This window comes from Canis lupus, chromosome 8 (assembly GCF_003254725.2).
Source record: "Canis lupus dingo isolate Sandy chromosome 8, ASM325472v2, whole genome shotgun sequence".
NCBI lineage: Eukaryota > Metazoa > Chordata > Mammalia > Carnivora > Canidae > Canis > Canis lupus.
Window position 1 is genome coordinate 12170690 of NC_064250.1, and position 26754 is coordinate 12197443.

General features: G+C 35.3%; 1 protein-coding gene and 1 long non-coding RNA gene across 7 annotated transcripts in view; one reads left to right on the plus strand and one right to left on the minus strand.

Annotated features, from left to right (window-relative positions):
• NPAS3 (neuronal PAS domain protein 3) overlaps positions 1-26754 on the plus strand; it is an 853690-nt gene that overhangs the window by 205246 nt on the left and 621690 nt on the right. The gene's annotated exons all lie outside the window — the stretch shown is intronic.
• On the minus strand, positions 21633-22703 carry LOC112657980 (uncharacterized). The gene is made up of 3 exons (XR_003135417.3): positions 22569-22703; positions 22094-22287; positions 21633-21789 (listed from the first exon to the last, which is right to left on the minus strand). It is a non-coding gene; the product is annotated as an uncharacterized LOC112657980 (long non-coding RNA).

Sequence of the window (26754 nt, forward strand, 5' to 3'; positions counted from 1 at the left end):
CCTTTACACAGGGACACATGCTTATGACTAAGAGTCCACTGTATTTGTGAAGCCACTTTAACTCACTGATCTTGAAGGCTTTAATGAATCTAAAACTACTCGTCTTTTCAGGATGCTACAAATGTTGATACCATATAGAGATAATAAATGCTGAAAAAAATCCCAGAATCTAAAATAGAATGACATCAATCATTTTTGTTTCTCTGAAAAAATGGTTACAGGAATCTTAATTCTTATTCTGCTTCATGACAATTAGTTACATGCAATATGTTGACAAAATTGTTTTGTATTATGTTCAAACTGATTCCGTATTATCATTTTATGGAAAATTCTAGGATCTGTGTAAGGAGACCTCTTAAGGCTAGGATTTTCTACCTAGAGTTTTGCCATTTAGTTCAATACAAGTCAGTTTGGATAGGTGCAATTGATTTGTGTTTTTGATCAGGACTTCCATGTTCCAATAAATAACTTTATTTATGGACACTGCAATTTGGGTTTCACATAATTTTCATATGCCATAAAATAGTTTGTTGATTTTTTTTAACTGTTTAAAGATGTAAAATGCCATTTTTAGCTCACAGATAAACAAAATCTGATGGTGAGCCACGTTTGGCCCACAGGGCAACTTTTGCTGACTCTGGTTTAAAACCTGCCTTGGGATGAGTGCTTGTTGCTCTTGTGCCAAATTTCAGCCATTGTCTATTAGTATAAAAACACTGCTTGGAATTGGCATAGTCATGCTCAAATTTTTGCTTTGATGGGAGAATTTTTCAAAGCCAACTCGAACTGCTTCTGTGTATCCCTTTTTTGAGTCTTCTTCCTAACCATGTTTCTCTTATTATTTTATTTTTCTCCTATGTACTTTTGCACAATTTATAATTATTTTCATTTTTTGAGTACAGATTATGTATAATACAGTGTGCCAGTTGCTTAAAAGATACAAGCAACTATGTTGATAGATAAACATAGTCATGGAAGACATTTTTTATTTCTGACAAAATTCAGCAAACTCATCTGAGGTATAGGAGCAAGGAATGTGATCTACAGGTGTGTGTGTGCCAGCATATATTGTGGAGGTATTTTTCTCCTGATCTCATGTTGTAGATGACAAATGCACACTCATTCTGCGTTTATTTATTTCTATTTTGAGGTTGCCAACAATAACAAACTTGTGAATGATAATGTTCTGTTTAAAATTTTGTAATATTACCCTGTTTTTCCTGCTACAAAGAGACTTCTTTCTCGCTCTTCAGGTATCCTCTGATAATTTATTCATTAATTTAAACTTGTTTAAAAAACTTCTTTGGAAAGGTATGTTTCTTTGGGAAAGATAGATCTCTACTTAGTAAAAATTTATGATTGAATGAGCAAAGAGCAAGGGGGAGGCCTAGGTGATGAAGTCTATGCACTGAAAATAATAAAAATAGGAGCATTAAAAATGAAGGAAACCAGTCAAAGGCTGTAGAATCAAAGAACAACACAATTATAGATTTCATGGTAGCTATAGTAAGTAATATAGTCTCAAATGAATACTCCTTTATTTTATACAGGGGATTGGCATTTGTGCAATATTCTTTAGTTAAATTTCAATTTATTGGATTTTTGCATCACTGCAGATTGATCTATTGAATTTGTCACAGTGGCCTTGTTTTTACCTTGATGTGTTTAATACCTGCTGGATCAGAATGCCAATCAATTTAGGTTAATTTCATTAAGTTTACTAAAGCTTTTTAAATTAAAGTCACTGCTGACATTACCAGTAACAAAATGTGGGCAACATACGCTTATGTATTATTGTTCTAGAAAAGAGATTGGTAATATATATTCTCTCTAACATTTTCTTACTTGGATTTTAGATTCCCTTAATTATTTACAAGACGATAAATCATTTAACATATAAAATTTTAATTATCTGCATGATCATTGCTTAGTATTCTGTGCCAAACTTTAAACTCAGCATAGATTTAAGTTCTCACTGAATAGATTTCAATTAAACTCCATGCATCTTTTCTAGGAAAGCAATGATTGTGTTTAAAAAATTGTATTGTGTTATGTATTGCAAATATAAACTGGGGAGTGGTTCATGGCAAGTAGACTTTAATTCTCTAGTGCATTTAAGTTTTCAGAGAAGTCACAGTACACTTGGCATTTATATGAAGTATAATCACAGTTAAGATTTTTTGAGTAATATATTTTGCAAAGAGCTCTGTAATATGCAATTATGGAACTCAGCTTGCATTATTAACTGATTTTATTAACTATCATTAATGCAGTATTTATAAATATTGCTTGGAGAACTGTAGTTAAATTTACCCTAAAGATAGAATCAAGAAGAAAACTGATAAGCTACTAGTGCCCTAGAACTCCTTAAGAAAAGAGCAGATGACATTGTTTATAAAATCACTAGTAATTCAGAAAGGGAAGAAAAAAACCCTCAACCTATCAAAAATTGGTTGGTTATTTTTTATTCCTTCACAGCAGTGGTATGTAGGCATGACTACAGTTTTCTATGGGGAAATTGAGCAAGCAAAAGTTTGTTCTAGCATATGCTATTCTAGAATTAAAGAGATTTTGGTTATGTAGGGTTCAAGTTATCTTTGACACGTTTTGCAGGTTACTTACAAATTCCTGCCTAAACATAGGAATCTTCTTTATCAGAGAGCCTAACATCAGATTTTAATCATATCTTAGACCCACAGGGTTTTAGGTTTCCAACTGGCCACCTGTCTCAGACATTTAAAAATTCACAGGACAGATGGGAAGGTGAAAGAACTTGTCCTTGGTTAAAGAAATTCTTGCATTGCAGGAACATTCACAGGCAGGGTTAGCCAATACATCGTACACATATCCTGTATTTGCCTAGTGTTAAGTTATCATAATTGTGTGTTTCCCTTTAGTAGTATAAATACAAAATTCATCACTTATCTCCTATTCTTATGATGGGCAAGAGAGAGAAAACTCATAGCTTGTAAAACCTGCTGTTCAGTTGATCCATGAATCAGGAAATAGGATCATATTTTATATTAACTTTCCCAAATCTATTAATGGAATATGTACCCTGATTAAGACTCTGCACCCTCATATTTAGGAAATTGGGAAATGGAGTTGGCTCGCTTGGGTTTAAATTTCTTCCCAGCCACTTACAAATTATCTTGGCAAGCTACCTGGCATCTCTAAGCTTTTTTTTTTTTTTTTTTTCTGTAAAATGGGGGATATATCTGGCCCTTTCTAGGATTTTGAGGAACTGACATGAAGATAATACATTAAAAGTACCTAGACCAGGGCTTAGATTTGAGAGTCTGTTTTCAGTAAACGTTAGCTATTAGAAAAACCTGATTACAGGTAAAAACTAAAAGAGGAACTTAAAGCTTATACTTGGAAGTTTTCTGAAAATAAATTCTTCAAAAATTTCACATTGACATTTATCTCTTTAGGAGAAAGTCCATTACTTGACACAGCTGAAGCATAGTGTTCAAAATAGTTAGGCAGTTGAAACATCGGTGGATTATGCTGTGAACTGTGGTTGGTCTTTATTAATTCTTTAAACCAGCATTACCTAGGAGCATGTTAGAAAATTGAATTCTCAGGCCCAACCTCACAACTACTAGATCATAAACTTGGGTGGGACTGAGAAATCTATTATTTAAGAAGCCCACTTGATGATTTTTGATGCATGTTGAAGTTGAGAACTACTGGCTTAGATATGCAGATTTGTTGAGGATCCACTATATTTGTTCTAAGTGAGAGGTGAGAGAGAGAGAGAGAGAAAATGAACCTGAACATAAGAGATGAGGTCCTTGCTCTAGCTGACCTTCCTGTTGAAAAGAGTAGGGCAGAAAAGGAATATATAAAGAAGCATAAAAAAACCAAGAATTTCAGGTGATAAAGTTTAAAAAAGAAAACGAGTAAGCAGTGTTGGTAAGTGATCAATAGAATTGAGGGGAGCACCAAGATAGGGTGTTCATGGAAAATCTGAAGATATGAAATCTGAGGTTACAGCTGAATTAGGAGAACATTAGGTAATAAATTGGTGGAAGAGCAATCCTGGAAGATGAAACTCCCAGTGCAAAGGCCATAAGGTGGGTACACCTTAAAGAAGGTTCTGTTTTCACTCTAATATGTAATCACTATTGGTAATATTAATTAATGGGAGGTAAATTTGATTACTGTGGACAAGGAGAGGGATTCATGGCTAAGTTCTTGATACCATAATTCTTCATATTATTTCACATATAGACCTACTACCTAAAGTCTAAGTGTCCTACCTTTCATTTTTTGACTGAGGTCCCCAAATCACTTTGTGAGCTCTGAACATTACACTGAGTTGACAGTGCAATGGACACATAGGATAATTTGGGGCTTCAGATTTTTCTTGTTCAGAACTTAATGTCTTTTTTTATTGCTCCCTACATATGTAAATTAATGTATATAATGTCTAAGTATAATTTTAAATGAATATCAGCCCTTCCTTGATTCCTTTGCTATGACCATAACTTCCACAAGAAAAATTATCTTAAACATAGGATAAAGACATGCAATTTAAAGTGCAAGGGGGGGGGGGGTTTGTAATTTAAAAAGAAGCTGAGTGATTTTAGATTTAAAAAAATGAAATTATTTCAATATTGTGCTTCTTGTTAGAGAATTGTAGTTAGTGTAATTGAATTCACACTGTGGCAAGACTAAGAATAATAAATGAATAAATAAATAATAAACCTTTATTTTTTCAAAAAATCTTGGTAAGGGTCATATATATAACATGATAGAACTTAGTTTTTACATCTAAGAAGACCTACAATTTAAATCCAAGCTTCTCCATTTGTTAGTGTGATCTGGCCAGTTACATTTTTTTGTGCCTTACTCTTATTGTCTATAAAATGAGAATATAAAATCGATCTCTCAGGGCTTACTAACTCAGTGTTGAGATATTAAAACTATTTAAAGAAGGAAAAGTGATAAAAAAAAATGGTAACTATTTTATTTCAGATTTACTAAAAACTCTTGAGTTAATAGTTTAACTATTGAGCTAAGAAAAAGTCTGTGGCTTCATCCATCTTTTAACTATAAACTCTTCTTTAAAGGTTATGACTATTTCTTAGTTGTGTTTATTTATTTATAAAGGTTTATTTATTTATTTGAAAGAGAACATGGGGGAGGTGCAGAGAGTCCCAATCAGACTGTGCTGAGTGTGGAGCCTGACACATGGCTTGATCTCACGACCCTGAGATCACAATCTGAGCCAAAACCAAGAGTCAGACACTTAACTGACTGCTTGAGTCAGGAACCCCTTTAGTTTCATTTTTTTAAGAGCCACAAGACCTTAGGAACTTTTCTTGAATTCTACCTCCTACAGTAATTTCCTCCCATGGTCTTGGGTTTCTTCTTTGCTGTTCTGTAGTGTGGCCTTTGGCTTGCTAGCATGTGCCTTTTGGGGCATTTCTAGTTTCTCTAGTCTGTTAAGTTCACTCACCCTCCTTACTACTCTTCTTTATAGTCTTGTTGAAGGAATATGTCCTTGAGTGTATTTTGGGCAAATCTGAAGTTGAGTTAAATACACATAATTCAAAAACAGTGAAACATAATGAAAGACAACAAACATTTCACTGTATGTTCATGTGACAGCTTTTCCTTAGCAAGTTTGAGAATGTTAAGGAAATTTAAATGTACTTTCCAAATCTAAAGACTGAAGTCATCTCCTCAGGATAAACTTTAATATTTCCTGTTTGAATTTTCTTGGAAGTGTTACAAGGGGGGGGGAATATTATGGATGTAAGCAGTACATTTGTTGAGTGCCTACTATGTACCAAGCACTGTCCCAAATGTTATATATATGATTACATGTTATGTTAATTGTGTGTATGTGTGTGTGTGTGTGTATATATATATATATATACACATATACATATAATTTTTTCCTTCTCAGAACCTTGCGTTATATAATATCCCACCCATTTTATACATGAAGACAGTAAAGATCAGAGATATTAAGTAACTTGACCAAATTTACAAAATTACCTTTAACCAAAATTTTTAACAAAAGTTAAAACCCAGAAATGTCTTCTAAAGAACAAATGCTCTATACTTAAGGAAATAAATGTTAAGAATGAGGATACTATTGGTAACACACCAGTGTGTCTCTTGACTTGGTATATTGATATATAGGAGTTTAACTGGGAGATGTTGGAGTGCTACCAGTGGTATCTAGCCCTCTAGCCAAGGAAAACTGGGGAAAACTGGAAAAATGGGGTTCCTGTTGATTCTGTATTGATGGAGCCAAGCAATGAGGGAATAGACAAGGAAAGTAATTACAAATGTTGACATGTACTCTGACAGAAGTAAGCAAGGGTTGAGATAGATACCATCAGGGTGAAGGAAGAGACCGAGACAAAGAATGGATGCTGTGAGGAGGTGGCATTTAACCTGAGTCCCAACAGCTGAAGAGCCAGGTCCTAGAGCTGATTGCTGCTGTCAGTTTTCAGGGGAAGCCTGAGTGAAGCCACCCTTCTGCAGAGAGGGGCACAGAACCCCATGTTTCCTTATCACTGGTGGAGATTAGGCACCATGCCTGTCTCACAGTGGGTCTTAATGGATATTTGGTGACTGAACTTTGCAAAGCCCTGAAAAGAGTCTTTTCTTAAGCACCAATTTATATTTACATTAGTCTAGAATTACTAGGCATTTATAGCCTTTGAAAAGTAAACTTTTTGTTTCAGAAACTTTCAGACATACAAAGATGAGTATAGAGTAATAGATCTTCATGTATCAGTATCTGGATTAAACAAATAATATTCTCCCAGCTTATTTTATCTAACCTCCATTTCCATGTTTCTTCTTTGGTATTTTCCAGAAAGTTCTAGATATCATTTCTTTACAATTATAAATACCTCAATGTGCATTTCTCAGTGATGAGGGCACTTTTATTTACATAATCATAGATAACCAGTATATTCAGAATTAACTGTGACCAATCTTTTGTTCTTTAAAAAAGTTTAATAAAGAAAGATGGTAAGACTCATTACAAAATTATGATGTAATTGGTATCCATAACATATGTACCTGGATCTGTGTCTGGGTTCCTTCCCTCCTCCCTCCCTCCCTCCCTCCCTCCCTCCCTCCCTCCCTCCCTCCTTTCTTTCCTTCCTTCCTTCCTTTTTTTAGCCTTTTCTCATGCTTTGTGACTTGACTATCCAAAGGCCACAATTTTTCTTACTAAAGCTAGCAAGCAAACATCACCTTCTTTAAAAAAAAAAAAAAAAAAAAAAGAGGCCCAAAAGGAATGTCTACCCAGAAACTCACTTGGAAAACTGCTTGACAGAACCTCTCTTTATTAGTCCCTGTGGTGGCAGATGGTATTAAATCTGTACATATGTCAGAAACATTTTTCAAAAGTTTACTATGATACTGTTCATCCAGCTATCATTGGATGTTGGTTCTGTCTGTATAAAATGCAAGTGGAATTGAGCATGGGGTAGACTTTGGACAGACTTCCATCCCTCAGCAGACTCTTCTTGAACTGCTAGAACTGGCGTATCTTACACTTAAAATCTAGGAAAACATATCTTTGGAATACCTTCTGTTGACAGAGAAAGAGGAAGTCCCAGTGACATCTTTTAAAACCACAAAGACCTGACTCACCAATTACTTCCACTTAAAAAATAAATAAATAAAAGCCAAAAACAGTCATGCAGTATTGGTTTGGCTTGAAATGCTCTGCACTTCTCATTCATTATTTAATATTATTTTACTTTGTTCAGACAAGCTATCTGGCCTATTGTGAAGCTTCACACAGCCAATTACCTCAAGGTGTTTAGTTCATTTATTATTTACAGTATAAATCTTGTACAGGTTGTCCATTGACGACCCTCTGAGTAGATGTAGTAAATGCCTTTCATCCTTGTGGCCCCAGTCGGTGCTCACAGACCTACCTGCTGAGCATGGCAGGCCAGGCAAGGTACTGGAACATGTACAATACCAGAGGTAATTGCACTTTACTTTCTGTTTAAGGTGCCTGTGAAAAATGTGCACACAGTAGCAGATTCTGCATGGAAATTGAACGGAAAAGAATTGCGTTTAATTTTAAACACAATTTTCCTTTCTATAGAGATCATAGTAGACGTTTTGTGTTAATAAGACTGGATATTTAATTTAGAAGATTGTTGAGAGTAGGCCATAGTGACATCATACTTGAGAATATAATATGGAAGTCTCACCTTTCAAATTTGTGGTGTGTGTCCTCGAACCTGTTTTCCTTTCCTGGCTTCTTTTCAGTCTTGTGTTGTGATACCAACATGAGCCAGTATGAATGACTTGGAAAAAGCTTAAGTAATGTGCCGATTCTACTGATGGGCTTAGATGCCATTAAGAGTATCTATCCCACACCGAATGTGCCAGGTATTTAACTGGGGACTGGTACTAATTTCAGAGCTAATACTGAGCTGTTCCACATCAATGCTTTCAGCAGGTGGCTTGAACTGACAGTGTAAAGAAAAAAGTGAGAGAAAATTACCATTGTACTTTAGAATTTCTCTGATTGAATTGACTGATTATACTGTCAAAGGAGCATTGGGAAGCTGGCAGGGTTATGGGAAGTGAAGAAATGACAATTCTTTTAGAAAGAGCTTGTCTGTTTTTGCACAGCCAAATATTCCAAAATGATAATAAGCTTTGATATGAGGTTTGAATTCAGTACTTGTGAAAGTCCATGTGTTCCCTGATCTGCTTTTTAAAGCTTGCATGTTGTGTAAGGGGGGCCAATGGTTTTCTTATTACTACTTTCTCTTATAAGGTAAAATATTAGAATACTTGTTTATTTTTTTATTTTTATTTTTTTAGAATACTTGTTTAAGTTCCATCAGAAAACGTTCGACTTTTTATATTGGCAAAAGAATTTTATGAAGATTACATTTTTGTTAAGTTTTACTTTTTGGAAGATGGAATGGAAAAAACTGTCAAGTGACTCAAGATGAAAACTGTTTTATGTAATCAGTCTTGTATGCTGTTCTTAAATAGATCTTCTGTTTGAAAATAAATTCTTATCAGTCACAAATATTCCCGGTTGTCTCTTAAGCTCACGTATATTTTAAAATTTAAATATTGAATAAATATTATTTAAATGGATAATTAAAAAATTAGAAATGGTACCATGGTTGCTACTAATGGAATAATAATAGTACCTAGTCTATTGAATAGTTGCCACATACCGGATATTTGACTATATGCTTTATGTTTCCCTTAACCTTCATAATAACTGTGTAAAGTAATTTCCCTTTTGTATCCCCATTTTACTAATGAGTAAATCAAGGCACAGAGAGGTTGAGTAACTTGCTGGATAACCAGAGCTGGTAAAACAGGATGCTGACTCTCAGAGCCCTAGTGCTCATTCTCTGTTATACAACAGACTAGGGGAACTGGTTACACTTGACTTCTTTTTTTTTTTTTTTTCTTTTTCTTTTTTTTTTTTTTTTCTGTCAATGTACTGATTGCTTTCTGTACTGGCGACAGGAAATTAATAAAATAATTTCCCTTTTCATGGTTATCCTATTATGAATTTAATAGAACTTTTGATACAGAGTTGTGAGAATTCTTAAGGGAATGGTTTAAAATATGGATAGAAATGTATTGAAGTGTTCTGTAAGAAAATATAAGAGACAGATTTAGTGAAGGATAAGTTAGGTTTGGGATGAAAAAAAATCCATCAAGATAAATGGGCCAGCATTCATCATTTATTCAACAAATACTTATTGTACTGGGTGCCAAGCATTGGGCTTGGCCTATAGGAAAGCACTGGGTGATTTATTTTTGTTGGGTTGACTCCCTGGTGGGATTATTCACAAACAACCTTTGGATGCAAATACGAAGCTTTAATTGCAGAAAAGAAGGGTTAAAGTCTTTCTGGGTGGACCATGGTATTCGAGTTTTGTTTCATTGCATAATCTAGTAGGCGATCCTCGTATTCTCATTATTCTGATGCAGTGTAACAAACCAGCAGGAAACTGCATTCCATGGGATTTCTATGGGGACTACAGAGAATTCATTCCAATGCTTACAGAGCAGCCGCTTGTAGCTTAAAGTAGCTCCAGGGCTAATGTGAGGAGCTGTGCAGCTCTACTTGCTACTGAACTGTAAAACTGAAAGCATGTGTAGTGTAAATAAAACAATGTTAGTAGAATTGCTTCTAATCTGGAGGCCTTATCAGAGCATTGGTTGGCAATTTGTTACTGTTGAATAGGGCAGGGGGAGAGGCAGGGAGTTTGAAATATTATACCGTGCTGAAAATGTGAATATCTGTTTCTTAACTTGGCTTAAAACTTATTCCATTTAATTGTTTTGTATTTCAATTGGAGGTAAATTTGAAAGAAAAGAGAAAATGCTTTTCAATCCCCCAACCTCTCACTCCAATACTAAGTAACTGCCAAGCAGAGTGACACTCTCAGTAACAAACTGTCTCAGCCTAGCCTGATAGGAGATAAAGAAATCCATATTCTGGGATATATTTGATTTCTATATTCTGTCTGTTTCAAATGAGCACCTAGCTTCACCCGTCCCCCAAAGTGCGGTTAGCAGTGTCTCATTTTTGTTAATAGGAGACTTTTCCAATCTTCTTTAGCCATGTGATCTATTTGGTAGTTGATGTGCCTGGGCACCCTCCCTAGCAGGACTGCTGGGGTCCTCCTAGAGCACCTCTCACACTTCTCCCACCACAACCTGGGCTACAGCACTGCCGGTCTGCAAAGCCTTCCACCTGTGAATCTCACAGCTCCCCCATCCTCCAACTTGATTTAATCCTCTGCTATCATTCTCCATGATGTTGAGTCAAGGAGCCACATGTCGTCATTTTGCCCTGGGTTCTACAGATCGTGTAGCAATCCCTTTGCTCTGTAAACCTCCTCCTGCAGAGAATGGCTCTGGTTCCTCAGTAGACCTGAGTATCTCTTCCCTTTGTGTATATCTCAGTTATAACCTCATTTATACCCTGCCTTGAACTCATGGTGTGCACCTCTGTCTCCTTCCATACAGTGGGATCTCAGAGGGAGGCAGGCACCCTCCAAGAATCTTTGTATTCTTCTCCCTCCATATCCTAGCCCAGTGGCTTTCAGTGCTCCATAAATGCTTGTTGAATTGAAGTGAATTAAATAATTTGCCCTTTTATCTGAAAGAGTAAGGAAATTTACATTTAATATAAGGCCCCTTTGATAGACATATTGCCTTCATTTCAGTTCTCTTCTGATGCAGAATTATGGTGCTGGCTTCCATCAAATGGCAAATGTGATGAGATGGTACACATTTGATTCTGCCTCACTTATAAATTTGGGGTGGAGAAAATATAAATGAAATCATTTCACTAATTTTAAGACATTTAAAGAGTATGGAAATTGAGCTTTGGAGGAAAAGGTTAACTAAGGTTAAAGCGAATGCTTTTCATTTCGCTTAGCATATTACTAAGTGGAGATTTAAAGGCACTGCTCTCTTCTTAACCAAACTTTCCCATACTGCTCCTGGATTTCCTTTTAGTGTAATTTAAGCAAGATGTTGTCACAGTTTAAATCATTTTAATTTTGCATGTTTCATAGGTGCTATTTTCATTTAGGGAATACTTCATGATATATGGTTCTTTAAACTTCTGAGAGAAATAGAACCCACAATGCTTGTTGTCTGCATGGGTGGTGGAACCCTAACAGTTCAATAACCTGTCCATTAGGTACAAAAGAACGTAATTGGCGGTGCCACACACATTTTTAACAGAGGGGCCGCGATCACCTTTAGGCCTCTAGAGGTTCTGTAAGCTCTCTCAAACTGTAGGCAAAATGTACTTTGGGAGTGTTCAAATGTCCTTCTGGAGAGAGAGCTCCCAAAACATCTTCTCAAAGTGTTCAAGAGAAGTTAAGAACCAGGTAATTAGCAGGAATAGAAAATGGAATGAACATACGACATAGATATATATGCACATTACAAAGTTAAAAGATCCTCTGCTATATGCATGTTGAACATACATTTGTATTGTTGAAATCCGAAATCTCTGGGCTATAAAATGTATCCATTGAGTATCATACCATTATTTTTTTTTGAAAATAGAATACTAATCTTTTAAGTATAGATGCATGTGTTTAGGTCTAAGTTTAGAGTTTGTGTCCAAACGAACTTTGGGTTCATTTTTAGTTGCAGTTTGTGAGCAATGTGACACTAAAAAGCAGAGAAATTAGGCAAAACACAATTCCTTTATCCTGCTACATGGTAATAAAAAAGAATTGCTAATTGCTACATTTGAAGGAAAACCACAACTTTTAGCCAGGATTCTTCTTGAGTATGGGTAGTTTAAGACCATGCTTGTGGCATACCTGTGCAGGGAGTAAGATACTTTGCAATACTGAAAATTCCTGCTTAGAAGTAGGTGGAACAGCCCTGGTAAGATGCTACACCTTGGGAGGTGTGTCTGACCTAACCAAGCTTCACACACAGCCCCCGAGTGTCTTATACGTGTTTCAGGTGGGCTGGAGGTCAATGACCACCTCTCTTAGTTTTTGTGGCTTGCTTTTGTGTTTAGCGTTCTTTTCCTGTGTTTTCTGTTCTTGTTGATTGGTCAGTGTACATGCTGAGCACACTTAGAAGCAGCACAGCCTGTAAGATGGCTTGCAGAAACTCAGCTGAGATTGAAGTGTTCCTTTGGGACTTATCTGCCTCTAAAATATACAAATGTTGAAGTTGGGATGAACTCTTAAATCAGAAACTCTGTAGTAGTTGAAGTTCTCTTTGGTGCATTTTAGAGATCACTTACTGCGTGCAAAACACAGCCTTGAGCCTTAAGGGCATTCAAAAATGAACAAGACAGGCCCTTGCCTTGAGGAACAGAGAGGGCCACCAGGGAAATAGGACACCAGGCATCAGACTGTGTGCACTCTCAGATGCAAGAGTCCAACCAAAACTCTTAGAAGTACATTCTTCCAATGACATGGGCCTCACCTGAGAGCAGAAACAGTGTGTAATTTCTAAGGATTATAAGCTTACTTGGAGTCATTTCTAAGGTGATCTCCCAATTTGTAAATAGCAGTCAACCTAAAGATCTTGCAACCCTGCAGGATGGAGGACTAGTGGCCTGACCCTTATTTTTCTGTTCTCTCTGTGCAGTTGTTTCTAGAGTCCCTGGGTGGAAACTAGCCAGTAGAAGAGGTGCTTTCTGTTGACTGCAGTCACCTCTGCTGGTCCCTTCCTTTGGATCTCTGTTCTCCCCCTACATACGTACCTGTACCCTATTACCCTCTTACAACCATTTATCTTTTTCTTCCTCTTGCTTGCCACCAATCATGATTTCCCTGTGGTAATCCTTAACTCTTAGGCAGTCTCAAGGTTTAAAAAAGTCAAAATGGGTCCTCCTCAAAGAGGGTTCAGAGAAATTTTTAACTTCTCATTGTGCTCTATGAACTGAAGATTCATTATAATCTGAGATGTCTCTCTTATAGGTTTCTGTTTGTTTTCCTTTTGGATCTCTTTTTTCTTTAAAATCATGCTTTCAAAGTTAAGTATAGTAACACTTCTAATCTACAATTGAAAACTAAAACTTTATGAGAGCATTTTGGGAGTTTTGTAGCCCTCTGGTGGAGTGTCAAGAGAATCCATAATGGAGATCTTTGATGACTTGGATTTTAACTATTTTCTATATGACTGAATAGTTCACTTAAAAATTGTTTTAGAACACTGTTTTATTTGAGGGCAGCCATTTTGTTCACAGATGTGTAGCTGAGTATCTCAACATTTATTTTTAATACTTAGATTTTTTTCGTTGACATGAGCAACTGTTTTATTTAGAATTAAGAATGGATAAAGTATTATAGTTTTTAAAAGAAATTGTGCCATGTTTTTCATTTTTGTAAGAATTTTTTTATGTGATTAATCGTAGAAATTTAAAATTGTGAGGATGATGAGTAAGACAGTCCTGGGCTATGAATACAGAAAGGCTGCCAGGTTTTGAGTGCTGTTTTGCATCTGTGTATGTAAATGAGCAGTCATAAGCCTTTGTATGAAAGCAGTTTGACATTGAGGAGAGCACTGAATTGAAGTCAGACCTGAGTTTTAGTCTCAATTCTCTTACTCTATAGATACATGATTCTAGAGAGGTCACAGCACCTATTTGGAAGATTATTCTTCACATTAGTGAAAGGTAGCATAAGTCATAACTTCTAAATATATCTTGTAGTTTTAAAGTTTGAGGATTTTTGATATCATTACAAACACTGGAAAGCCATGTTCTGTGGAATCTTTGGGGGGAAATGCATATTGAAGATAGTTCTTTTTTTTTTTTTTTTTGAAGATAGTTCTTAAAATATGATTAGATAACATAATAAAAACAAAGCTTACTAGCATACTGAGAGTTAATTGGGGGTAGAATTCTTTTCATTTTTATATTTCTAATCTGACCTAACGTGGTTTATGGCAGACATTCAAAAACCAATGTTTGAATGAATGCAGAAAACAATTTCTAAAGGTCTCATCCAGAAATCGAAAATTGCATCCAGAATAGATTTAAGTGGAGTTAATGTTGTTTCAAGAAATGTCTACTTAAGTAAGTAAGTGTAAATAATTTTGTCAGCATAGACTATTTGCCTAAGCGGCCTTAGGTAATAGTTTAGGTCATAAGTATTCACTTACGTTTTCTTAAAGAAGGGAATCGATTACTAATAATGCAATTTTAGTAAGAGAAAAAAAAGATATTTTCGTATCAGAAAAATATTTTTCTAAATGATATGGGGAGTTTTAATGCCTTCAAAATTGTTAGCTTTGATTTTTCTATAAACTGGACAAGAGATTAAGAAAATAAATTAGGTTAATAATTTATAGCTGTTGTATTTTAAATAACTTCACATGTGTATGAAGCCATTCAAAAGTATTTCAGTTGTCTTGGACTTGGTAATTACTAGGTTGCATTTTATTTTTTCTCTTGAACAGTTACTCTTCAACTAGATTATAGCAAGTTAATTTTCATAATCATCATTTAGCAAGTTTTACGTGCCAAGTTGTGAGCTCCCAGATATTAGTTTAAAAAACAGTGAAGCCACTATAATATTAATGATAAATGGCATACATTTGAAACATTTAAAAATGATCATAGCCTTAAAGCCAAAATGAGCCAGAAAATATTAATGGTATAGGAACCATTTTATGTGGATCTGAATTATGTATAACAGAGAGAGATAGAAAGAGATAAATTGCATAATAAATCAAAGTTCACATGGTGTATTGTTTATTTAAAAAAAACTACACAAACTTTCTGTTTATGCAGCATGTCGGCTATTTGAAAAAAAAGATGAATAGTTCCAGATTCAGATTTATTCCAAGAATGAATATTTAGCACCCAATAGTGTCATACTGAATGTAGGAAAATAATTACAGTGTATGTTTTACCATGAAGAATTCTAGGAAAGCATTGACTTTTTATACTTTGAATGTGCTTTTATTCTCTGATCAATTTGTATCTTTTGTGTCTTTCTGATTTATAAAAGTCAGGTGTTTTAACCTTCCTTTCAAAAACTGTAGCAGTGATATTCAGAAGTGTGTGTAAGGTTATATTAAGACAACAATTAACAGGAAACATTTCTTGATAAATTTGTTTTATTAAAACATGATTTCAGAGCATTACAAACTTTGAGAGACACTATTTGATGAAAACACCTATAGTAATTACTTGCAGGATATACTGGTGACCAGAAAAAAATTTGGTTGACTTTCCTAATAATTTAAGATTCTAAATGGGTGCCAATATGAGGGGGATTTCAATGGTTTGTGTATTTTTTGTGGCGTCATTTACTGTAGAAATACTATGTTATTCTCTTTTTACGAGTTTACAACCAGTAAATTTAATTAATACTTTTATAAACAGCCATGGCATACTTCTGCCCTGATTTTGGCTAGTGTTCTTTGGGTTTCTATTTGCCATCAAGATGCAGGTGCTCTTAGCCATCAATATTTTATCCCATATATTATGCACCATTATGTGCTTAACCAAAAGAATCACAGAACTACTGTAACACTAGCTTAGAGTTCTAATATAGAACTTAAGCACTGCAGCATCTCATGGTTACAGGTGAAAAGAACCCTGGTGTGGTTATGACTATGGTGATTTCCCTCTCAAGCAAGAGGCATGTGTGCCAAATAACTTATTCCTGGAATGATTTTGAAAATGGTACCATAGATCATTTGTGCATACATTTCATTGATTCAACATTTATTGCCATGTAGTACCAAAGGAACTAGACAAATGGAATTATAAGTGTTCATATCTATCATCTCTCATCTTTCCATGTGGGTCTTGTAAGTCTGCTTCTGCTGATATCCTGACATGGCTGCTTACCATTCTGTCTAGGGGACCATCAACTTGTTTGTTGCTTACTTGATTTAGGAGTCTGTTGATCTCTATCAACTAGATCTTGACAGATAAAACAGAGGCTGAATGCAAGTTTCAGAAGTGAGGTAGGGAAAAGGTTAAAGCTTTTGACAAAGTGAGTGGAAACAAAGAAGAATGTCCCCAGTGAAGTGGAGATAAAGAGGGACTTAGAGACAGCTGAGAGAGCCATATGGAAGAACAGGGAGCTAGCAGTGGTGGTAGGATTTGATTGAATGTCACAGCTTCCTTGGAGAGGAGATACAAGGGGAGCATTGGACTATCATGGCCACAACCATTAAGCAACCTCATAGGGGCTGTTTATCCTTTCCCTGGCCATTCCTATTTGACTTATGAAGATTGATGTGGAAAAGGACATGACATAAACATTCAGGGAAAAGGATTGTCTTTGTAGATATTTCAGGTGTTGACATAGTCCTAGGATTATTGACGTCATTCTTTGATAGTTATATAAAAATTTTTATATCCAAGTATCAGTGAGAACACTGTAATTGAGCTGATATGTTTGACAGATATTGTCTTAATTTAATGTAGATAGCAAAGGCAAAATGCTTGTATCAGATTATGCCAAAAAAATTTCTAACAAAAGTTCTTGTTAAGAATTTGAAATATTTCCATCAGATATTTGCTGCCTAAACTTTTAGAGCTTATGGAGTTACTGTTTTGTTTATTCCTGAAAATCATGTCATTTAAAAAAACCTTGTTTATACAAAAAACTGTTGTTCATTTTTTTAAGCATTATACTGACCAAATTAAAAACTGAAGTTTGACCATTCAGAGACTCCCCCTCTCCTTAGGAAGCATGTCTACTTGATTCCATGAGAAACAAAATAAAATGGAAGAGATGTTTAAATGCTTTTTATTCATAGTGTTAAAAATGGTTAGAGGAAGAAGTCACATTTTTCTTTAACACAGTGTAACAAGTAATTAACTTTTTGGCGTAGTGATAAATCTGCTTCTCTAAGAAGGTGTTTTGTGTTTTAGTAAGTAGCAATACATGCTAGTATATTCATTTTATTGAATAGTTGAGTAAAAAAACAAGTGAATTTAATTCATAAGGTATTGCCTTGGGCTTATTGAGATTTTACTACAACATCCCAATGGGATGGCATCACATTCCCCAGAGTATTATTTAAAAAAAAAGCAATAAAGCCTGTTAAAGTATCCTATTTGTGAAGTGTTACCATCTTTAATCTATTCAGTCTCTAAAATATACTTAAAAATAAGTTTTTTTGTAATCATGAATCAGTAATAATGGAATATGATTTTTAAAATAAATCAAAGGTTACCTAGAGACACTACTTAAAAATTTCTTGCCATCATGTATTCATTTATTTATTCACGAATTTGCTCATTTGTTGATTTTATTGCTTATCTGTTCTATTTTTAGAGAGAATAGATACAGGTCTTAATATTATCTATCTATGCAGATAGAAACTTATCAACTCAGTTGTGATTTATGTACTATTAGTGAAGACAAATGATGCCTACAGAGCAAATTATGCCAAACAACAACAAAAGAGTATTCCTAGCGAGATTTCCTCAACTTGTGTGTCATTTATGTAACATATGTAATTTTACTTTATTTATTTATTTATTTATTTTTAAATTTTATTTATTTATTCATGAGAGACACACGGAGAGAGAGGCACAGACACAGGCAGAGGGAGAAGCAGGCTCCATGCAGGGAGCCTGACGTGGGACTCAATCCCAGGTCTCCAGGATCATGCCCTGGGCTGAAGGCGGCGCTAAACCGCTGAGCCACCTGGGCTGCCCTGTAATTTTACTTTAAATTGTAGGTTTCTCCATAACAACAGATTTACTTTAAAATTAATATGGAAAATGAAAAGTATTAAAAAATAGAATAGCATGTGTACTGTTACTATAAATGATGTAAAATTATTGATTAAATAATTGTAATACTGGCTCAACAACAGATATATAGCATTTTTAAAAATATTCATTTATTTACTTTTAGAAAGAGCACACATGAGGAAGTGTGCACAAATGGGAGGAAGGGGCAGAGAATCCTCAAGTAGACTCCCCCCTGAGTGTGGAGCCCAAAGTGGGGCTCGATTACAGGACCCTGAGATCGTGACCTGAGCCAAAATCAATACTTAACCAACTGAGCCACCCAGGTGTCTCTTACCTTATAATTTTTAAAAATTGTAGAATATTTTAGTCATTTTAGTCATATTTAAGTGTACAACCCTGACATTAATTAAATTCAGTGTTGTGCAACCATAACCACTATTTTCAAAACTTTGTCATACATCCAAGTTGAAACTCTATCCATTAGGCAGTAACTTACCACTTCCTCTCTTTCTTTATCCCGTGGTAACCTCTAAGCTATTTTTTGTCTCTATGAATTAGTTTCTTCTATATATTTTGTACATAGAATCATATAATACTTGTTCTTTTGTGTCTGGCTTATTTAACTTAGCATAATGTTTATAAGGTACTCTCAGGTTGTAGCATGTATCAAAAGTCATTGCTTTTATGGCTGACTTTTCACACTATATGTATATACCACATTTTGTTTATTCATTTATCTGTTGATAGATACTTGGGTTGTTTCCAGCTTTTAGCTATTGTGAATAATGCTGAAGTGAACATTTGTATACAAGTATCTGTTTGAGTCCCTGTTTTTAATTTCTTTGGGTATAGATTTTGGAGTGGAATTGCTGGGTCATATGGTAATTCTATTTTAAGTTTTTGGGGAACTGCCCAACTGTTTTCCACAGCAGATCTGAATGTGTGAGGCTTCCAGTTTCTTTATGTCCTCACCAACATTTTTTTATTCCTTTTTTAAATTACAGCCATTTTACTGAGTGTGGAATGACATCACATTGTGGTTTGAATTTACATTTCCCTGTTGTAGTTCCCGAAGATTAATGATCTTAAGCATCTTTTCATGAGCTTATTCGCTATTTGTATATCTTTTTTATAGAAATGTCTAAGTTATTTGCCCATTTTTAAATTGGATTGTCTTTTGTTGTTTTCTTTGTATATTCTGCCTATTAAACCCTTATTAGATAAGTGAGTCACAAATATTTTGTTCCATCCAGTAGGTGTTTCTTTCAGTTTCATGACCATGTCCTATAATGCCCAGATGTCTTGAAACTTGAAGCCCAGTTTATCTATATTTTATTTTATTGCTCTACTTTTAGTGTCATATCTAAGAATCCATCACCAAATCCAAGGTCATAAAAATTTCCTGTTTTCTTCTGATAGTTTTATAGTTTCAGCTCTGTATTTAGGAGTTGATTCACTCTGAGTTTATTTTTGCATATGGTGTGGTGAAGGAATCCAACTCTATATTCTTTTGCATTTGGAAATCCAGTTACACTAGCACCATTTGTTGAAGACACAATTCATCCCTCATTAAATGGAATTGGTATCTTCTCAAAAATCACCTGGTCATAGATAGCCCTATTTCTGGGCTCTCAGTTCTGTTCTGTTGCTGTACATGTCTTTCATTTTACAAATGCCACACTGTTTTGATTCCTGTCACTTTGTCCTAAGTTTTAAAACCAGGGAGTGTGAGTCTTCTGACTTTGTTGACTTTGTTATCTTTTCCAAGACTGTTTTCACTCTTCTGTGCTCCTTGGCATTCCATATGAATTTCAGGATTGGATTTTCCGTTTCTTCAAAAGAAGCTGTTGGAATTTTGATAGGGATATCAAAATGTTGACAACAATATTAAGTCTTCCAATTCATGAACATGGTATGTCTTTCCATCTATCTATCTAGCTGACTTTATTTTTAGAACAGTTTTAAGTTCACAGCACTGCTGAGCAAAAGATAAAGAACTTTCCCATATATTCCCTGCCTCAACATCCATATATCTTTTGATAGAATTTAAGTTCCTCTTTAATTTCTTTCAGCAGTGCTTTGTGGTTTCATATATAAATTTGTAAGCTCCTTCATTACATTTATTAGTGGGTGTTTTATTCTTGTAGATCCTGCTGTAAATGGAGTTGCTTTTCCTAATTTCCTAAACATATTGATTTTTGTATGTTGATCTTTTAACCTGGAACTTTGCTGAATTAATTTATTAGCTCTAATCGCTTTCTTGTGAATTCCTTGAGGTTTTCTATTTACAGATAGTTTTACTTCTTCCTTTTCAATTTGTTGCCTTTTCTTTCTTTTTCTTGTTTAATTACTCTATCATGAAATTTCAGAACATTATTGAGTAGCAGTGGTGAAAGTAGGTGTCCTTGTTATGTTCCTAATCTTGTGGGAGAAAGCTTTCTCTTTCTGAGAAAGAGAATGGATAAATGGTATTTATCCATTACATGTGATGTTAGCTGGGGTTTTTGTAAATGTCCTTTTTCATGTTGAGGAAGATTTCTTCTGTTGCTAGTTTTCTGAGTTTTTTTTTTTTATCATGAAAGGGTGTTAAATTTTGTCAAATGTGTCAATGGACACAGTCATGTGGGTCTTTTTTTCTGCTTTGTCCTCCTAATGTGGTACGTTATCATAATTCAGAGCTCTTGAAACATAGTAACTTTGAATTCCTGGAATGAATTCCACTTGGTTCTAGTATATAATCGTTTTAATATACTATTGGATATTTTACTAGAATTTTGTTGAGGATTGGCTAGATGAATTCTATTCATTGCCAGACTGGCATTCAGTATTTTCTCGGATGCCTCATTTGAGAAGGCATTTCTGTCAAAGAAATAATAGAATTTCTGAGTCTTACCTATTTGAATGAGTCAAAATAATTTTTTTGCTTAAAATTTTATAACTGTCCTTTGCATTATAAGGTTGGAGATACTTACGGAGTGTCTATTCAGTGGCATGCAATAAGCTAAAATGTTATATGTTATTTCATTTAAAAGATGACAATGAGCAGTATTCTCATTTAACAATAAGGACATGGAAACCTGGAGCCAGTAAATAGGAAAACAAGGAACTCTAGCTTTGTTAGCCCTTCTTAGTCCTTGTTTTTAGTCCTTAACCCCTGACTCTTAATGCTACATTATTATGTTTGACCTGAGATACGAGTCTGTTGACAACACTGCAAAGAAAGAATAATAGTGCCTATAACTAAAGAGTACCCATATCATGGGTTTATTTCCATTTCCTATTTTTCCTAGTTCAGAGCTCTTCAGACATAGTAAAAACAACATATAACATAAATTCCTGGAACCCGAGTAATTAGAGTGCTGTATTCTAATGCTATAGATGAGTGGATTAATTAATAGGAAAAATAATAAAGGAAATCCAAGAATGGCATGAACAAAATCTTTATACATCTAAATGCACATGAATCAGTCTTCATCATTTCCAAACATTTAGGCATTTTGGAGGACAAAGATTTCTCAGTAAAACAACATGATTTTTCTATGTAAATGTTGTGGCATAACAGGTGTGTTGGCTAGTGATAAGATAATCTGCCAAGGAACAAATAAATAATTGCACATGAATCCCAGGAAGATGTTAGCCCTGGGGTATATTTGAATGTGATTTTTAAAATGGCATTCTATTTTTTTCTCAGCCTCAGAAATAGCTGAATATACTTTTACCTTGAATGGTGAGGTTGATGCTATTTTTCACGAATATATTTTATTTTTAATGTTTTAAAATATTATTGTGTAATATATCATGAGTTCACTTCCCTCCTCCCTACTACCCCAGCCCTTTTACCTAGATAATATTAAAAATGTTTTTGGTCATGTCTCCATGAAGAAGTCTTACCAGGTTTTTCAAGCCGTGGTTAGCCACTCCGAAATCCTTCCAAAGCTCCTATTTTTGATTGTGGCACTATTTGTAATTTTCTGTTTACTTATCATCTCATGAAGACCATAAGTCCATTCAGAGCAGAGAATGAATTTTGTGTAACAGTGTAACTTGGGCATGTTCTTCAATGGCTGGCACTTAGGAAATGCTTACTATTAAAAAAAAAAAAAAAGCGAAGAAATGATTTGTATTTTTTTTTCATGTGGTTCAAACTGTTTCAGTCTACCCCACCTCTAACAATTGCTATTTTCATGTGCTTCAAACTGTTTCAATTTACCCCACCTCTAACAATTGCTATTATTAACTCGAGAAAGTGACTGTTCTCTGACAAACTTTGCTACCTCTGGCAGTTGGTAAATAAATCTTAGGAGGATAAGGGTGCTTCATTTATATACCTGAATGCATTATATTTTCAAAGAAAAATTATATGTACCTAGTTTTTCCATGTCACTGACAATTAAGAAAGGAGGGTATGAGGTAGTTGGATTGTGACATCTGCCACCACATTGATCATCAGGGTCTTGTTCACTGCATTTTTCACCTTCTCCCCCAAGGTTTCTGAAATAATAAACTTGGTTACAGAGCAACCACGTAGAGGGTACCTGTCTCTCGGCATTGGACGTAATTCTTTTCTTACTGTAATAGTCAAATTATGCTTACTAAACATTGGCAAAGTTAGTCAGCCTGCATAAGAACATTTTCTTAATGCAATGACCTACTAGCACTAGTGGCTTGGAAGTCCTGAGTTTGAGGTTGCTGAGGCACTACTCTTTTATATGTGATTTTGGATAAAGTATCTGAAAAAATCTGAAACAAGCTAATTTTCATTATTTATTTTTAAGAATCATTTATTTTGGAGGAGGGGCAGAGAGAGAGGGTCCATGAGCAGACTGCCTGCTGAGTGCAGAGCTCCACATGGGGTATGGAGCCCCCGCCCAACACTGAGATCATGACCTGAGCTGAAATCAAGAGTTGGATGCTAAAAAAAAAAAAAAAAAAAAAAAGTTGGATGCTGAAGGAACTGAGCCACCCAGGTGCCCCTTGATTTTCATTTTAGACTACATTGAGGTCTAAGGTAGAAAACTCACTTGAAATCATATACTTCTTTTCTTCTCTGTGCCTATATCACTTCTACTCTGATCATATGCAGGTTTTGGATGATACCTTTTTTCCTTAAAAAAGAGACAAATCAGGCAAGCATATAAATCAAGATATCAAGTAATAAATACACTGAGTCAAATTTGAATGTTAAAAGAATGCATGAGTGGCACCAGTTGGGGCCTAAATTTGCGTTGAGTGGTGGAAACAGTTTACATTACTCAAACATCCTAGAAGAAATGCCCTTTACATGAGTAATGTCAAAGTAAACAGATATACTGGCAAGAACACAGATGTATGAGGTGAAGGAATAGTAATTTCAAAAATATATTATTTTTAATTTCAAAATGGGTTATTGCCATTCAGAAGTGATATTCAAAAGATGTACCAATGGAGTGTCCTTGCCAAGAATGCAGCAGAATGTCGGCTGTTGCCAGAATAGCTTCCCAGAGGTCCACAAAGGTGTTGTACTTGGTGAACTCAGGGATGAAGTTTTTTTTTTTTTTTTAAGATTTTATTTATTTCTTCATGAGAGACACACAGAGAGAGAGAGAGAGGGAGAGAGAGAGGCAGAGACACAGGCAGAGGGAGAAACAGGCTCCCTGTAGGGAGCCCCAGCAGCCTTGATCCCAGGTCTCCAGGATTACACCCTGGGCCGAAGGCGGCGCTAAACCGCTGAGCCAACCGGGCTTCCCAGGGATGAAGTTAATTAAAATATTTTTTAATAAGTTACATCTTTTTACTCTCCTTTCACATTCTCTAATAATGCTGACTAGTAAAGATATCTTTGGAAAGGAGGAAGAGGAAGCCTTGTTTGAAATTTATTCTATGCAGTTGGGAGATAGGAAGGTATCAGATTTTAATAAATTACACATTTAAATAAAATTTTCCTATACAAACAGGCAAGTTAGCTATACTGGATATTATGTGCATGAAGCGTCAGTTTTCCCAATGCACCGTAACTGTCTTTTCTAGTAGCTGAACTGTGGCTTTGTTTTTGTTTTTGTTTTTGTTTTTTTTTAAGATTTTATTTATTCATGAGAGACAGAGAGACTGAGACAGAAAGGCAGAGACACAGGCAGAGGGAGAAGCGGGCTTCATGCAGGGAGCCTGATGTGGGACTCGATCCCAGGACTCCAGGATCACACCCTGGGCCAAAGGCAGGAGTGCTAAACCGCTGAGCCACCCAGGGATCCCTGAACTGTGGCTTTGTAGGAGACACTGACATGCGGCTCTTCTATGGTCACTTTCAGTCTGCCTTCTTGGGACTCCATGCTGGTCTCAAAACCAAAAAAACAAACCCTGCTGGATTTGGTTTGTGGCCAGCTGCTGATAACCTATAATAAATCACCACGAATCACTTAGAGGAAGCTAGAGAAAAATGGGAAAAGCAGTAAGATGCTAAAGGAACATTTTGAGGCCTAAAAATGGGCCAATGTTTAATATAGTTTCAGATATCAAGGAACAGCATGATTTGACATCAACTCCACTGGAAGGTGAACACCCCCAAAACTGTCTCAGTGATGCTCCAAAGCACAGTGCAGTGTGACTGCATGGAGAGGGTCCATGAGCAGAAGAGAACGTTGGTGTAGCCTATGTTTTCTTAGATTTGATTCCATATCATTTCCTGGATACTTTAATAGGCACATTTAAGTGGGCAGAAATTATTGGAAATCAGAATAAAAGGAAGGAAGAAAAAGATGAAAATGGCTGAATATTTGGTGGAAATTCATTGGCTGGAATGAAGATGACAACTGAAGGAAAAATCAAAACCTGAATATTTTGAAAAACAATCAGAAAAAATTAAAATACGTAAGTAGAACAAAGGTCATTAGGTGAATGAATTTGTGCTAATTCAAGATTGAAAGGATTTGGGGAAAGAGAATATTGATGGTTTTGGCCACTTTTTAAAAAGTCTTATGAGAACTTGATTAAGAAAAACCAGATGTGGCTGAATTGTGAGTGACTGAACATAACTGACAGGTGTCATTAGTAAGTAGGTGAAACTACCTGGGATTTGTGTGATCTTCATTCACAAGGCCATTTATCTTTGTAGTTAATCCTTATAGATAATGAGAATAGACATATTCTCAATGTAACTAATGACCTTCATGTTTTAACCCTTCAAGAAGGGACAGGGTAGGGGTGAGTGAAACGTTTCATCTAATTCTGTAGTGCTACTAGATTGGAGCTGGAGATATGATCATATGGATATAGAATTGATGCGGGAAGCTCTGTGGCCTGATCACCAGGTATGTCATGAAATATGGGAATGTTTTCACATGTATCCCATATTTTGCCACCACTGTAATGTCATGAGGAGTCGCTAGACTACTCTCCAGGAAAAGACGATTTGATGTTACACCCTCAGTCTTTGAGCTGGCTTCACATGGCACTTAAACAAGGAAGGAAGGTAGCATTGGAACAGGTGGTCATTTCAAATTGGACAGTTGGGAAACCAGATAAGATGAATCTAAAATTCTGAATCTAAACTTAAAGATTACAAGGTCATTAGTATGAATGTAGATAAGTAGTGGAAATATTACACAGTCGTGTGTATTTGTGGAAGCATAAAAGAATGGGAAGGCAGGTGGTGGAAGGAACTATTTACAGAGTTACATGAATATTAAAATCATCTGTGATAAGGATTGAGCACTCAGAGGAAAAAGGGAGGTCAGATATTCAGGTTGTATAGATTCAAATGTGAAGAACAGACATAAAATAGGAAAAGAGAATATCTAAATCTTGCATAATGAGATAATGGGACAGAAAGTCCTTCCCATGTTATAATTTACTGTCTTTGATTCAAAAAGAATGTTGCCATGATTTCATATTTCTATAGTATAACTTTAAGAGAATTGTTAATGTAATTTCAGTTTTATCTTTTAAACATTGAGTAGTTTGGGAGGTTATGCTCAATAATGCTTTTATGTTGCCTAATTGGTAATGTGTTAAAATTTTTATTTAATATCAGTGAAGAAAAAATTAAAATTAAATGCCTGCTATAAAATGTGATTAGTGATTCAAGTGACCAAATTCAAAAGCCTCTTGTCTGGGTTCGTACGTATCTGTCTATAGTCCTCCTCCGTAGCAAGTATGCCCCTTCTACTTGTGGTTAGCCAGTATTTAGTGAATATAAATGGCAAGCAGATGACCTTCCAGAGATTATTTTTTATCTGGAGTCATTGCTTCTCACTGCTTTGATACATGTGCAGACAGGTGTACAATGTTCTTCCCATGTCTCTCTTGCTCTCTTATTCTACCTTGGCTTCCATACATATACAATAGCTTTTCTCCCATTAATATAGTACATTATTTAACTGTAAGAACTTTATTTTTGAGATCTTCCTCCCTGCCTCCCACACCTCATATAGGTATGTATGTAGAGCATTCTATAGGTAATCAATAAGTGATTGATGAGTAAAAAATTGATTGAATGAATAAATCACATGGACCCTTTAGAAGATGGCAATTGTGTGTATGAGGTTTAAATTTCAATTTTACTAACTGAAGGTGGTATG